Source organism: Dermacentor andersoni, chromosome 5, assembly GCF_023375885.2.
Source record: "Dermacentor andersoni chromosome 5, qqDerAnde1_hic_scaffold, whole genome shotgun sequence".
NCBI lineage: Eukaryota > Metazoa > Arthropoda > Arachnida > Ixodida > Ixodidae > Dermacentor > Dermacentor andersoni.
In genome coordinates, this window is record NC_092818.1 from 138246579 (window position 1) to 138259559 (window position 12981).

Below are 12981 nucleotides of genomic sequence, written 5' to 3' on the forward strand. Positions count from 1 at the left end.
ATATATATGTATATATATATTAGAAAGCGCCGCAGCAAGGCTGAAGGCGTTCTGTTAATAGAAACTGACAGAACGGTAAGAAATTGAGCACCTGCTCAACGCAAAAAAAAAAAAAAGAAGAAAGCACACAGCCTAAAAAGGAAAAAAATCATGATGCTTAAGAGACCTTCCGCTGCATTGCAAATCCGAATATACGGCATTATCATTGTGGGGTTCTTTTTCTTTTTTGTCAGTAGCGAAATTAAAATTTGTTAGGCCTAGGTCTCAAATCTGCTGTGCACAAATAAACTTTATTCCTCCTCCTCCTCAACAGCAATCGGCAATGAGTGAGCACTTTGCTGTACAGCGCTGGAGCGCGGCTGGTCTGGAACACGCGTCAAGCGTCTGACCAGGCACGCGCTTCAGACCGGCCGCTATGGTTAAGCTCTGCCGTATAGTTATGGTAAAAAATTAAATTATGGGGTTTTACGTGCCAAAACCACTTTCTGATTATGAGGCACGCCGTAGTGGAGGACTCCGGAAATTTCGACCGCCTGGTGTTCTTTAACGTGCACCTAAATCTAAGTACATGGGTTTTTTCGCATTTCGCCCCCATCGAAATGCGGCCGCCGTGGCCGGGATTCGATCCCGCGACCTCGTGCTCAGCAGCCTAACACCATAGCCACTGAGAAACCGCGGCGGGTTAGTTATGGTAGAGCTGCGCGTTCAATGGTTAACGATGCCGTCGCCAAGAGCACCCTCTGGCGTGTACCGCGCGGTACACTGCTCATATTTTATGCTTCACTGTGCGCTGCACCGACGAAACTGGATGGCCGGAAAAACATTGCGATCGAAGCTGCCAGAGACGAGTACGGTGACGCGACGAAGTTCGGCTGCGATAAAAAGTCACTGCGCGAGCGCCACAAGTTAGGCGTCTGCTAACTGTCAGAAAAAGTTTTGAATGTAATAAATGTGGGACGTACGAAATGTTTGGAAAAGCTTTTCTGTTCTTGATGGGCTGCGAACGTGGCTACGCCTCTAACGCCCATAAAGTAGTTCGCATATCTCCCTTTCGGCAAGGGACCTGCATCAGAAAGGACGTAAATACTCCTTCGTTGAGTGTCACCTCGTGGGAACGTACTTCCGATAGAACTCCCCTAGTTCAAAGATCGTTGGGGTTGCCTTGTGTCAGGGCTATAACATATAACAAAGACATGTTGCAGCGTGCAAGAAAACTAAATAAAAAAATAAACATTAAAAAGAGGTGCAGAGAGAAAAGGACGACTGGAAAGGTCCAGCGCTTTAGCTTTTCTGCCATCCTTTTGTGTCTGCACCTCTTTTGAATTTGCTTACGCGCTGGAACATGTATTTCTCTAAATTCCAACTAGCCCAGCTGTCTGCCTTAGGTGCCGCGCTTTATCATGTATCCTTTTTTTGCATTGCTCAGCTGGATCAAGGTCTCCGGGGACAATACCACATTGGCATTTCATCATATGCAGACACGCAATGCTTAGGCCCATGGTAGCAAAACCAATAATAGTGTTCAAATGGCAGCTTTACCTGGCATAGCGGTTTAGGAACCTTGTCACTGCGCTGCAAAGCACTAGGTCGCGGGATAGAATCCTGGCCGTGGGCGCGGCATTTCTATAGGAGCGAGACGCAAGAAAACCCGTATATTTGCTGCTGCACGTTAAAGAACCCCAGCTGGTCAAAATTAATTCGGAGTAGCCCACCAAAGCGTGTCTCATAACCCGATCTTCGTTTTGGCACATAGAACATCAGTACTCACATTTATTTTTTAGAGCGCAGATCTTAGACGACGGTTCCTGGGTTGAGCATCAGAGCCGGCGTCTGCTTGGTTTGGTTTGGTGCCTACGGATGTGGCTCAAACCACTACGGGGGATCGGCCAAGAGTCGGGCGGCGGCAGGCAAGAAGGGAAGACTACTTACATAGAATTTGTAATTTAGAAATAATATTAAATAAACACTGATCGTTATTATAAATTTTCAGGCTGTACTATATTAAAATTTGAAGTTAATATTTCCGTGTTCACATTGTGAAAGAGAAACAATGGAATTAACAGGCTAGTCTCTTTGTTTTCACTTACAAAATTAGATATGACATCGAATACGTTCCTATTCGTCGTCGACATAACCGCGCGAACGCGCTCTGGCCACTGCTCGCGCCTTCATCGTAGTCATGTCCCTCCTCCCCCACTAACGACCTTCGGTCCTCCCTTGCCTAATAAAAAGAATTCGTGCATTCATTCGTCGTCGTGCTATTCCACAGCTGGCTCCGATGCTGCTCATCAGGCTAGCGTTTCCATTCTGCCCCTCCCTCTGCGAAGCCGCTGATGGCACTCGCCAACTGCCAGTCGGTGCGCTGATTGCGGTCTCAAGTTCTTTGCCTAAATATATGGCGAAATGAAAACACGTATAAAGATGTGCTCAAATTTCGCATTAGGGAGTACCGTAATCGTCGGGCATTTCTTTTTTTTTTTAATGGCAGCATTAGAATATCTATGGCTCGCAAGTTGAGCCGGAAAATAACATGCCCAATGCGGCCAGCAGAAGAAACGAAGTAAGAAACCGCTGACTATTGGGCGACTTTGCAGAGTTACAGCCTCATCTCCTTGCAAGCTATTTCTTTGAAGCATGCAGTTGCAATAAAAATTTCAGGTTGCCTGAAATGAAAGCTCGTACTTTAAAACGCTGCCCGCATACCACTTACTCGTTTGAAAGCTTGTCCGGATGTGATGCTTTCGAGCACCTTCTTGTGGATGGGAAGACGGCGCCGTGGTAGCTCAATTGGTAGAGCGTCGCATGCGTAATGCGAAGACGTGGGATCGTTCCCCACCTGCGGCAAGTTGTTTTTGCCTTCACTTTCAATTCCAATAATTTATAATTTCTTCATTTTAATTAGTAAGTACAAGTCATTTCTCCTGTGTTGTCCTCGTTGTCTCTCTTTGTTGGCATCTTATGATATGACTAATGAAAATCAGGCCCCTCGGTTAACCCCCTTTCTTCTTGTTTATACCATAAGTAGTCAGTCCATATAAACCGATTGGCCATCCTACATTTTAGTGCACCAGTTTACGTGGGAACCACGTCTAAGTGAATTGCAACCAATACAAAAATACACTGACTGGAGCTCAAAAGTAGCAGACATCTGTTACGCTAAACGAACGAGAATTGTAGTTTATGAAAGGCCAGCGAAATAGGTGATAGTACGGCTTTTCAGTCATGGATGATTGTTTAGTTTTTCGATTAAATAGTGCAGCAGATCTTCATCTCTCGGTGCTACGCTGGTGTGTATGTATATAGGAGAGTTTTTTTTTTCAAGTTACGAGTGCAGCACGTGTCCTGTCCGTTCCTTCTCTTTTTATGTCGTGTACTGTGCGCTACTTGCCACATCCTAAGATGACTGCACACTAATTCAGGAAGGCGTGAAGATCGTAGAGGAAAGGGCATCACAGCCTCGGAATTGCTCGGCGGCAAATTTGGGTGGAGGATTGCTGAAGCCTGCGCTCCGCGGTCGATGCTTCCTTGAGGAACTCTGCAACGGTCGTTGGAAGTTTGAGCATCAACCCAGTGAAAGATCTCGCTGTCACGCCTTACGTTTCGACGTGCACTTCAGTTGATTCTGACACTGCGGTGTCGCAATGATGGAAAAGCCGCGCGACGCATCCTCAACTAAAATTGTGACGCTTCCATTTGGTCTCCGATCTCTACAGTGCTGGGGCTGCCCGGTCTTTTTCTTGTGCGCGGGAAAAGAACCGGGCAGTGATGTATGTGTACGCTAGCGATGAACCGCCAAAATTCTTGGAAAACCACGGAGTAAAAGGAAAACGAAAAAACAAAAACAAAAATACGTTTTTACTATAGTCCGAATGCGACGAGAAAGAAAGGAAACTCTCTTTGCGGAGCACCTTCGTGACGTATTGTTCTGACGCTGTATTCGTACGCGATCGAGTAAACAGAGAGCTGAAAGATACACACACACACACACAAAATATTACTGCGTACAATGTGCAACACGCCACTCCTTTATTCAAAGGATTGATCTTCGTGAGAGCGCAGCACCTGGTGCTGCAATGCCACCTTTGCTGCGATTCTTTCCTGCATTGTTCGGTGTGTGATAAAAAAATCGACCAGTCTGGCTCTCAGTTCGCGTGTCGTTTATTCTGTCGCTTTATTTTGCGTTAGCAAAACCACGCTTCCGAGGACCAATCTGTATACAGATAAAGAAAACTTAACCATGATTTTGGTAACGCTCGCTGGGAGTGGACACTCGCGTGTCGCCGATGCACTGATCTCTAGACTGTTTTGTGTAGCAGGCTTCGCTGGAGTAAAGTGATACTCTATTCCTTCGCTAGTTTTCCTTCCTTAATGTGCTTCCATTTTTTCTTATTTACTTTGTTTTGTTTCTTCTATAAGTTCCCCAGTGACTGGAGTTCATTTTTAACGAGTGGAAATATCGGCCCTTTGTTGGCCTATTTTCCCACTTGCCAGTCAAATAAAAAACAATAACCACGTAACCTGAACAGAACGGAGGCGTAGTTGGCAGAAGCTTGTTTCATATACCCAAGCATGCATGAAGACAAAGCAAGCAGTTCATTTATTTATTTCTTGGGCGTAAGTATACGAACAATCTTTCTCAAAAGTATGCCGGCTACGTTGCCAGCAACCACTATGCTAACTACAGGCTGTTTGAAAGAGTTCCTGTTATATGCCGAAAGTTCCAACGCCCTGACGAATCTGAGTGTGAGTGCATAAATTTTATTTCGGAAAGCAAGCTGCTAATACTCGAATATGTGCGGTATTAAAAAAAAAGCTACGGAAGTCACTATCCAGAGGTCTGAAACGTGAGGGGAGCAGAAGCGCGCGCCCACACACGCACGCACGCACGCACGCACGCACGCACGCACGCACGCACGCACGCACGCACGCACGCACGCACGCACGCACGCACGCACGCGCACACACACACACGCACGCACGCACGCACACAAAAGACGACAAATATGGTGAATGTGTGGAGTAACCCGTGTACTTTTCAAAAAGTTGTTCACGGTGCCACCATGAACTATAGGTGTCATTGACACTCCGATTGTTTAAAAGAAATGTAGAATGAGGCTATTTACAAGCTATTTACACTGGAGCCAGGCAGCCAGGCCGACACTCGCTTGCGCCAAGGGCAACGTCCAACTTTATTGTCGTTCTCGCGGAGGCTCGTCTCTTGAGCATCGCTCGATGATATTGTAATAATATTTTGGTCTAGGTTCAATATTTTTTTATAAATAACTTACTGCAGAAAGACTGGGGTAGCTCTCGGATACGTTTTTACCAATTTCACAGAGAGCAAGAAATCAACTAGGAATAAAATATCTGAGGTCATCAAAGCACTTGTAATCTGTTGTGAATGGGAAAGCATCAATGTCCAATTGAACGCCGCTGAGCAACGCGTTGTTCATGGCGTCACTGTCAGCTGTTCCAAGACACTGTCACCAAAAGTTGTCACTAACAAAAGGCCACACAATCCAGTAGTCGATCAACTATCAATAAATATTGCTGCGCAAAACCATATGCGAACGGCCATCAAAAATATTATTAACTACCATCTCTATTTTCTCTGCTACACTTAACCACCAACAGACCGCGAAAAGACGCGTTAGTTTGTTCCAAATAATTCAGGAGCACCCAGCAACGCGGTGACGAAAAGTTGACGTAGAGCGAAACTACTAGATGGCGCTATTGATTTTCCTATCTTGTTAAAACAGCCAATCAGCGTGCGCTATAATGGCCGAGGCGATACTATCATCGAAAGTGATCATCGCAGAATACTTCCCCTTCCTTATACAGCTTCGCGGTCTTTGATGTATCAGTTGTCAGTAAAGTCCCCTTATGAGCATTACACGCTAAGTACCGAAAACGTTTGTGGCTCAGCCGACGCACTTTATTGGACAGCGCCCACTTGCAGCTGGGCGCTGCTTCCGTCCGCCATGTTCTTCCTGGGCCAGTACAGCTGCTGAGTTCGACGGCGCTAGCGCTCTTGTTTTCTTGCTTGTGCAGTTGTGTCGGCTACAGATTTTCCGCGAAGGTGACCTCTGTATATATGTCGATGTTTGCTAGAAATCAGCGTACGTTTCCGGATGCTTCTTGCTGCCAGCTGCTGTATGTTTCATTGTTCGCCTCAAGGCAACGATTTACGCATATTAAAGCCACAGATAGCACGACTGCGGGCCTAATGCGCGTTTCGAAAAGCCCAGCATCAGTCTGAATAGCGCTAACCAGATTCGGCTGTGTATGGCGAATTTGGCTTTGTGATCATGGGTTCGTTCCTGAGCCCGAATGGCACGTAACCGCGCTGCGCCTCATCTAACTTAATATAGCTTAGTTGAGCTATTGTTGAGTATTTGAACAGCAACATACAGGAGATTCGGTAGTGGTTTTATTACAGTACAAAACGAAAGGAGGCAAAACTATTTCTAGCAGCAAATACTCCCAATTTCGGTCCTTCAAGTAGGAGTGGAGGCGGTATATTACGCGTTCGGAAAGATTCACGATTGACAATTAACCATTATTAAACCTCTCCGGACCTCCTCGGGGGCGGCTTAGGCACAGGCCACAAATTTGCCGGATTTTTCAATAATGTTGTTACCACTACCACGATCGGCAACTGTTGCTGAGATTATATTACCAAGCGGGGGAGAAAAAGAGGTAGCCGGTATTTATACCGCAAACACGGAGACAGTCTTGAGCACAAGTAACGATCGAGTGACGGCGCTCTATCCGGATCGGGGTTTCAGCGTGTGCATTACACGGGCCCAAAACACCTCTTCTGATAACAGGTTGGGGAGCTTTTTTTTTATCAGCTTCAAGTTTTATGTGCACAGAGGGAGCTGGTATACTCTCCCACGTACAACAACGACACCTTGAAGAATAAGAGAGAAAGCCAGGACTTGAACAGTGCTCACTATGCTACATTGAGTTGAAGGAGCCCTGTTTTCGGAAGGTCGTGCTATCGCTCACACTCGCTTTCGTCCTGCTCATTTTGTACATTTCGTCAGGCCGTGCGCAGCAGCAATTAGTTTCAGTTTATGTTTCAGTTCATTGATGCGATTGAAATTTTGTACAGAAAAAGTATCTCTAGGAGGTCCCATAGTCAAATACTGGGGAGGTACCTCCAAGACTGAGGAGGGAACTCCCCACCAACAAGCACAGAAGCATCAGCCCTTGTTGATTTCCTCCTGGAGCGTGCAAACGCATATGTAGTATGTAGTATAGTAAGTAAAAACATTCATGAGGATCTCTACAGCTTCCCCTAACACTTGTGGGTGTATTTGACGTGCTGTCGGGTGCGGTGAAGCCGTAGCGTCAAAACACGCTCGCATCCGATGTCGCGTCCGCGATCAGAGGGCTTCTTGAAGGAACCCACAAGAAGGGAACGTGTTTACAATTTAATACTTCTTTAATAAGTACTTCCGATAGCACACTTAACTATAAAGCATTTCGTGCAGATAGATGTTTAAACATGAAGCAGAGGCTCCTATCAAGAAGCACGAGACAACGCACAGAGAAAGGGTTCCGATGTTGTCATTTCAGGAGTTCGCATCAACCCCGATTCGAAAACTAAGAACTGAAAATAAAATGTTCAAAGAGCAACTCATTCTCTAGACAGTGTCTTGAAGAAAGACCACGTGCATTTTCTGCAAGTTCTTTGGAACCAATATCTTTTACACAGATCGGCGCCTTGGTTCGCAGAGCGCCGTGTACCTAATTGGTACAAATATATCTGATGACAGAACAAGCAGGTAACTATGCTTGCGTGGTGCCAGTTCATTTATACGTGTGCAACAGGCTTGAATCAATAACTATTTAAATTTTCTAAGGCAAAGGCTGTAGGAGATTTCAATATGACAAGTGTCTACACAACCATTTTAATCCGACTTCTGTGAACAGCTAAGGTTGATCACAATTCAATACTTCGCTCTGTAGTGTTATTGTAGCACAGACTATTTCGAAGCATTCCTGAAATGGCGAAATTTCATTCTCAAAACTTTCTGCTCTTGTTTCAAAAGTTTATTTGATTGGTTAATACCTATACATGGCTGACTCTCTAACATTGATCTTTGCTGCGCTATCACGTCTACTAAAAGACAACAACTGGAGGCAATAGGGATAGAACACATTTCGCTGAGCGTGGAATAGCTCGTCGCTGCTGCCGAGTGAGACTTCCCCACAGTGCACAAAGGAAATCCTTATCTGCATGAGGTGTCGACGTTCGGGATACGAGCAAGATGTCTTTCCTAACAGTGAGTTAGCAACTAGCTCAGACCAACAAACCTCAGAGATAGGGTGTTTCGCTAACGAGCTTTGCCATGTTTTAGCCACTTTTTGTGGTGCTGTCTATACTATTTTCTTTCTTTTCATTCCTTAACCCCCTTCTGCTTGTGTAGGGTAGCAAACCGGACATTCGTCCGGTTGGCCTCCCTACCTTTCCTTCCTATATTCCTCCTCCTCCCATGTCCTAGCAAGGTCATAACGACTGCAAAAAAAAAAAAAAAAAAAAAACGATGCTCTTTCATCGAATAATCCAGAGCACCGGACGAGCGAGTCGATTATCCTGTATTTTGCGCGTATTGCTGCCTATCTTCTGTTTTCCCAATAAACATATCACTACTAGGGCAACAAGGCGTGCAATACAATACAGACGCCTTCATGTAGAGGAAGGAACTTGTAACAAAACCTGCAGAACTAATTGTGTTCAAATAATATAGCATTGAATGATTTATAAACCGACTGCGTTCGTTAAGCGCCAAATTTGCACTCACCCAGCTCACACAGGCGAAAGAAGAAAAATGGCCATCGGTAAACTCTACTAGTGGCTGTGACAATGGGGGGAGGGGGGGGGGCACTGACATGTAACGACGTTGGCATGGGACGCTGACATGACAGAAAGGTTAAAGAAGGTGAGCGCAGGATCGGAAATTTGTTCGTAATGTGCCACCACGAACGTAAAATAGTCATGTTCTTTCCAAAATGTGGAGTTCTCGGTATTTTCCTCTATACAATATTTATCACCATACCATTGCTAGGTGGCCCGCGGGCGCAATTCGACATTGACTGCATGCGAACTTCCGCACGCGAACCAGGGAAAGTTACAAGTTTTCCTGTACTTCGCAGAAGATTTCAGTGACCACGTGCAGTTGGATCAGGCTAATTGATTTGGTAACAAAAACAAAAATACCCCCTTTTAGGTTGGGATTTGTGAAGAAGATGCAGCACAGGTAGGAGTTACCAGCATCACCAATTGTACGCACACTATAGTCAGTAAACAAATTATCAACGCGAAAGAAATCATACGCCAAGTGCAAAGCAAGAATCACTCCACCATTTTCTCTTTCATTCCAACACTATATAAGTAATGCGCGATCCAATGACGAATGCAATTTATTGTGAAGTAAATAAGATAAAGATTTGGAGAACGCTTAAGCTTCGCCTTTAAGGGTGGACCACGATGGAATTCAAAGATCTCTGACTGTCTCTCACGTTTCTCGGCAACTACAGCTTATGTAAGCGCAAACATATACCGGGAAATGCTGGCGGCGAGCTTTCTGGGAGAAACGCGGTATCTTGCGTGGGCCAATCTGCTATTATTGTTTCGCACTTTTAATATTTCAGTCTCAGAAGATTCAACATAAAAGACATGCGCTGTGGGTGTTTTGTTTCATGACATTTGTCCGCGAGCTGTCATTCTCAAAATTACGAGTAATAACTTTGTAAAGAATGTAACTCAAGGTTTGAGCAACTTTCGGGGTAGGAAAACTTTAGTACCGTATGGAACACGCACCAGTGTTTTGCTCACAGGGCGCCCGGCGCTTACGTCAGACGCCGATACCATATCTTCTGCGAAGCAGGGCCCTTAACGCATAAAAAAAGGCACCAGGCCTAGAAACCTTGCTCCCTAATCTAAGTGAAACAAAGGAGAAACAACACGGATGATGGGTGCAAGCGCCAGAAATAGCCGCAATGACCCACGCGAAGGAGCGAAGGAGCAGAATAGATAGATTCACAATAGAAGGAACCATTTCCTATGATGGTACCAAGACCGGATCAATATACGCGTCTGCGGGCCAACCTGCGTCTATTTCTTCTCTTCGACTCAAATGTGCTGCGCGTGACTGGACGATCCGCTCTCTTTGATGGGGCCGAGGCATTTTTGCGGCGAAGCTGTTTGTGCGGACCCTGTGCCGTTGTTGTCGGATCTCGCTAAAACTATCATCAGCAATGGCTCGAGCGTCGTCGTCTTCCACAGCCGACTCGTTGGCATCCCTCGGCGCTACCGCACGAACGTGCTTGTGCAACTGCTCCCACGTTCGTCGTCGTTGCCGCGGTCTAATGGCAGACGAAGCATCCTCCTGCCACAACCGGCAATAATGTTGACATCGGGTCGACATGAACTCAGGGATGCGCACGGTCACGTTAAAATTCTTGGGATTCCCATCAACAGTTGCAATACGGGACAATTTTGGACCACTGAGCAGAAAACGTAATTGCCCAGGCTCTTGCACACTATAAAGCGTGTCTCTAACAAATTCGGCGGGGCATGGCAGGCAGCCTGCACTACCCACATCAGATCTATCGCAATTGGTAAAATCACCTATGGAAGCGCAGTTATAACACCATAAAAAACAGCCGAAAAAGCAATTCAAGTTCTCTACCGACAAATCCTTCGGACTATTACAGGTCTCCCTAAGTTCACAAATATACGCCAACTGCAAGACCAAACGCCTCTACTACCCATCGACGACATCATCAAACATGGTCGGACATCACTGAATAATCGACTGCATCTCACCACACAGGGCCAGGACACTCTGCTGTGGTACACCCGACGCGTCTGCATGGCACCCCCGAACACTGCAGGCGAAGACACCACCCTCACTTTTCCTACCCTTCACCCCTCCAAGGTGTCTACGCCACTCGCAGCAGGGGCCACTATGGCCAGACAGTGCCTCTCTCACCGACACAATCAGTACAATGCCAACGCAATATATACTGACGCCGCACTCAATGGCAACCGCATGGCTCTGGCCTGGTAAAAACCCTCGTCCGGTGAAGCCAGGCGCTACATTTGTACACTAAACTACGCGACACCTTCACAGGCAGAACTTTTGGCCATCTGGACCGCCTTACAAGACAATACAGCGCCATGCACAATCTACACAGGCTTATTCGAAGCATTAAAAGACATTGAGGACCCTAGTCGCTGCTCTACACATCCGCCAGATTCTACAGCACAATGGTATTGACGTTAAGGTCGCCTGGACGCCGGGACACATGGGGGCCCAGGGGGGAGATAACGAGGTGACGCATGGTCTTGCCACCTCACACTCTGGAGTTCCACCTTATCGTCTCCAACCTCTCTTACGCGATTCTTCCGATCTTGGTGACCATCCCTATGCGGATTTACCGCCGAGCTCTCATTTCGAAATGGCTCGAATACGCCGCTTCCTCAAGCACACAAACAGGGAGAGACTCCAACATCTCACTCCTCCTCACATGTTTAAGGACATCGCCCTCAGCCGATCCCAGGAAATATTTATAAATAAAGTACTTGCCAACACAGCCACTACCCCTGACATAATTCCCAAATGGCAGATGTTGGCTGATCGAAAGAAGGGCATTGACGCTTCTGCCCGCCGAACACGCACCTTCTGCCACTTTGTATGCGAAGCCGACTTGCAGCATCTCATTTTACACTGCCCCACATTCAATAATTACCGAGAGGACAGCAATATTTTTCTACATTGCCATATTGAAGCTTTACTGAACGACATTCTCCAAAAGCCCAATCACCTAGTAAAGTCAGCCCACTTTGACGTTGCTATCGACCTGGCTCGCGCGATTTAGTGGGTGTATACCTCTCCTTCGTATGCCCTTCCTCCCCCACCAGCGACTTTTAATCCTCCCTTTTCTTAATAAAAAGGAATTCATTCATTGATTCTACAGCTGGCTCCGTTGCCGCTCGTTATTACAGCATAGTATTTCGCTTGTGTCGTCGTAATGGGGAGGCCGCGTTTACGGGGATATGAGCCATTGCTTAAGGAGGTATGAGGCATTCATTGTTTTACATTGACATCATACGTGAAGGCTGGATTGTTGAGCACATGTTGATGGAGTTCAACATGTTGACTGTATATCACAGTGATCACGAGACTGTGATTGTGAAATGTAAACGCCGTCATCTGCCGTCAACTCAAGAGCAAGCGATGCAAGATTCAACGTCTGCAGACAAAGCACTGCAAGCGGAGGAGGCACACCGAGCAGTGCAGGCAGAAGAGACGACAACTCAAGATAAAGCGGTAAAAGAGACAACACAAGACCAAGCAAATATAACATTGCACACAAAATTAATAAAAGAGCAATCGGATCATTTTAGTTCACGCTAAACCTTGCTTTCATTACTGGCCTGCCAAAAAGAGCCGGAACAACTTGCACGCGACAAAAGAAGCACTGCAAAATACAAACAAAAACCTTACGCACCAAAAATAAAAAGGTAACACTGGGAGAACTGAATAAAAAGAAGCACTCCTAAAGCATGCTCACCACGCGAAGCACGCAAAAGCGAAAATGAGCTGAAGGAATGGCGCAACAAAACATTAACAATATAGACTGCTTGCGAAGTTTGACTTGCATGGTGTAACACTCGGTGTAACAAACACAGCTTCGCTGTTCGACCATCTTCACGGACTGGAAGGGGAGGCGTTTTTTCTTTCTATACTTACGCCTCGTCGGATCTATAGTGGTGCTCGTGGAGGCGAACGTCCGACATTACCATCGTGAACAATGCGAATGCTTTGCAAGTGCCTGCCGTACCTCGGCACTTATTCTGGTAGTGCACGAAGCCGTGCGTACCGGGCAGAAAAGAGCGGTCGTAACTTCGTAAATGTGGACATCGGCTAATCATGGAAAGAAACATAAAGATAACGGTAGCGC

General features: G+C 46.2%; 1 non-coding gene across 1 annotated transcript; it reads left to right on the forward strand.

Annotated features, from left to right (window-relative positions):
- The first annotated feature begins 2772 nt into the window (after positions 1-2772).
- TRNAT-CGU (transfer RNA threonine (anticodon CGU)) lies at positions 2773-2844 on the forward strand. The gene has a single exon. It is a non-coding gene; the product is annotated as a tRNA-Thr (tRNA).
- Positions 2845-12981: the final 10137 nt, after the last annotated feature.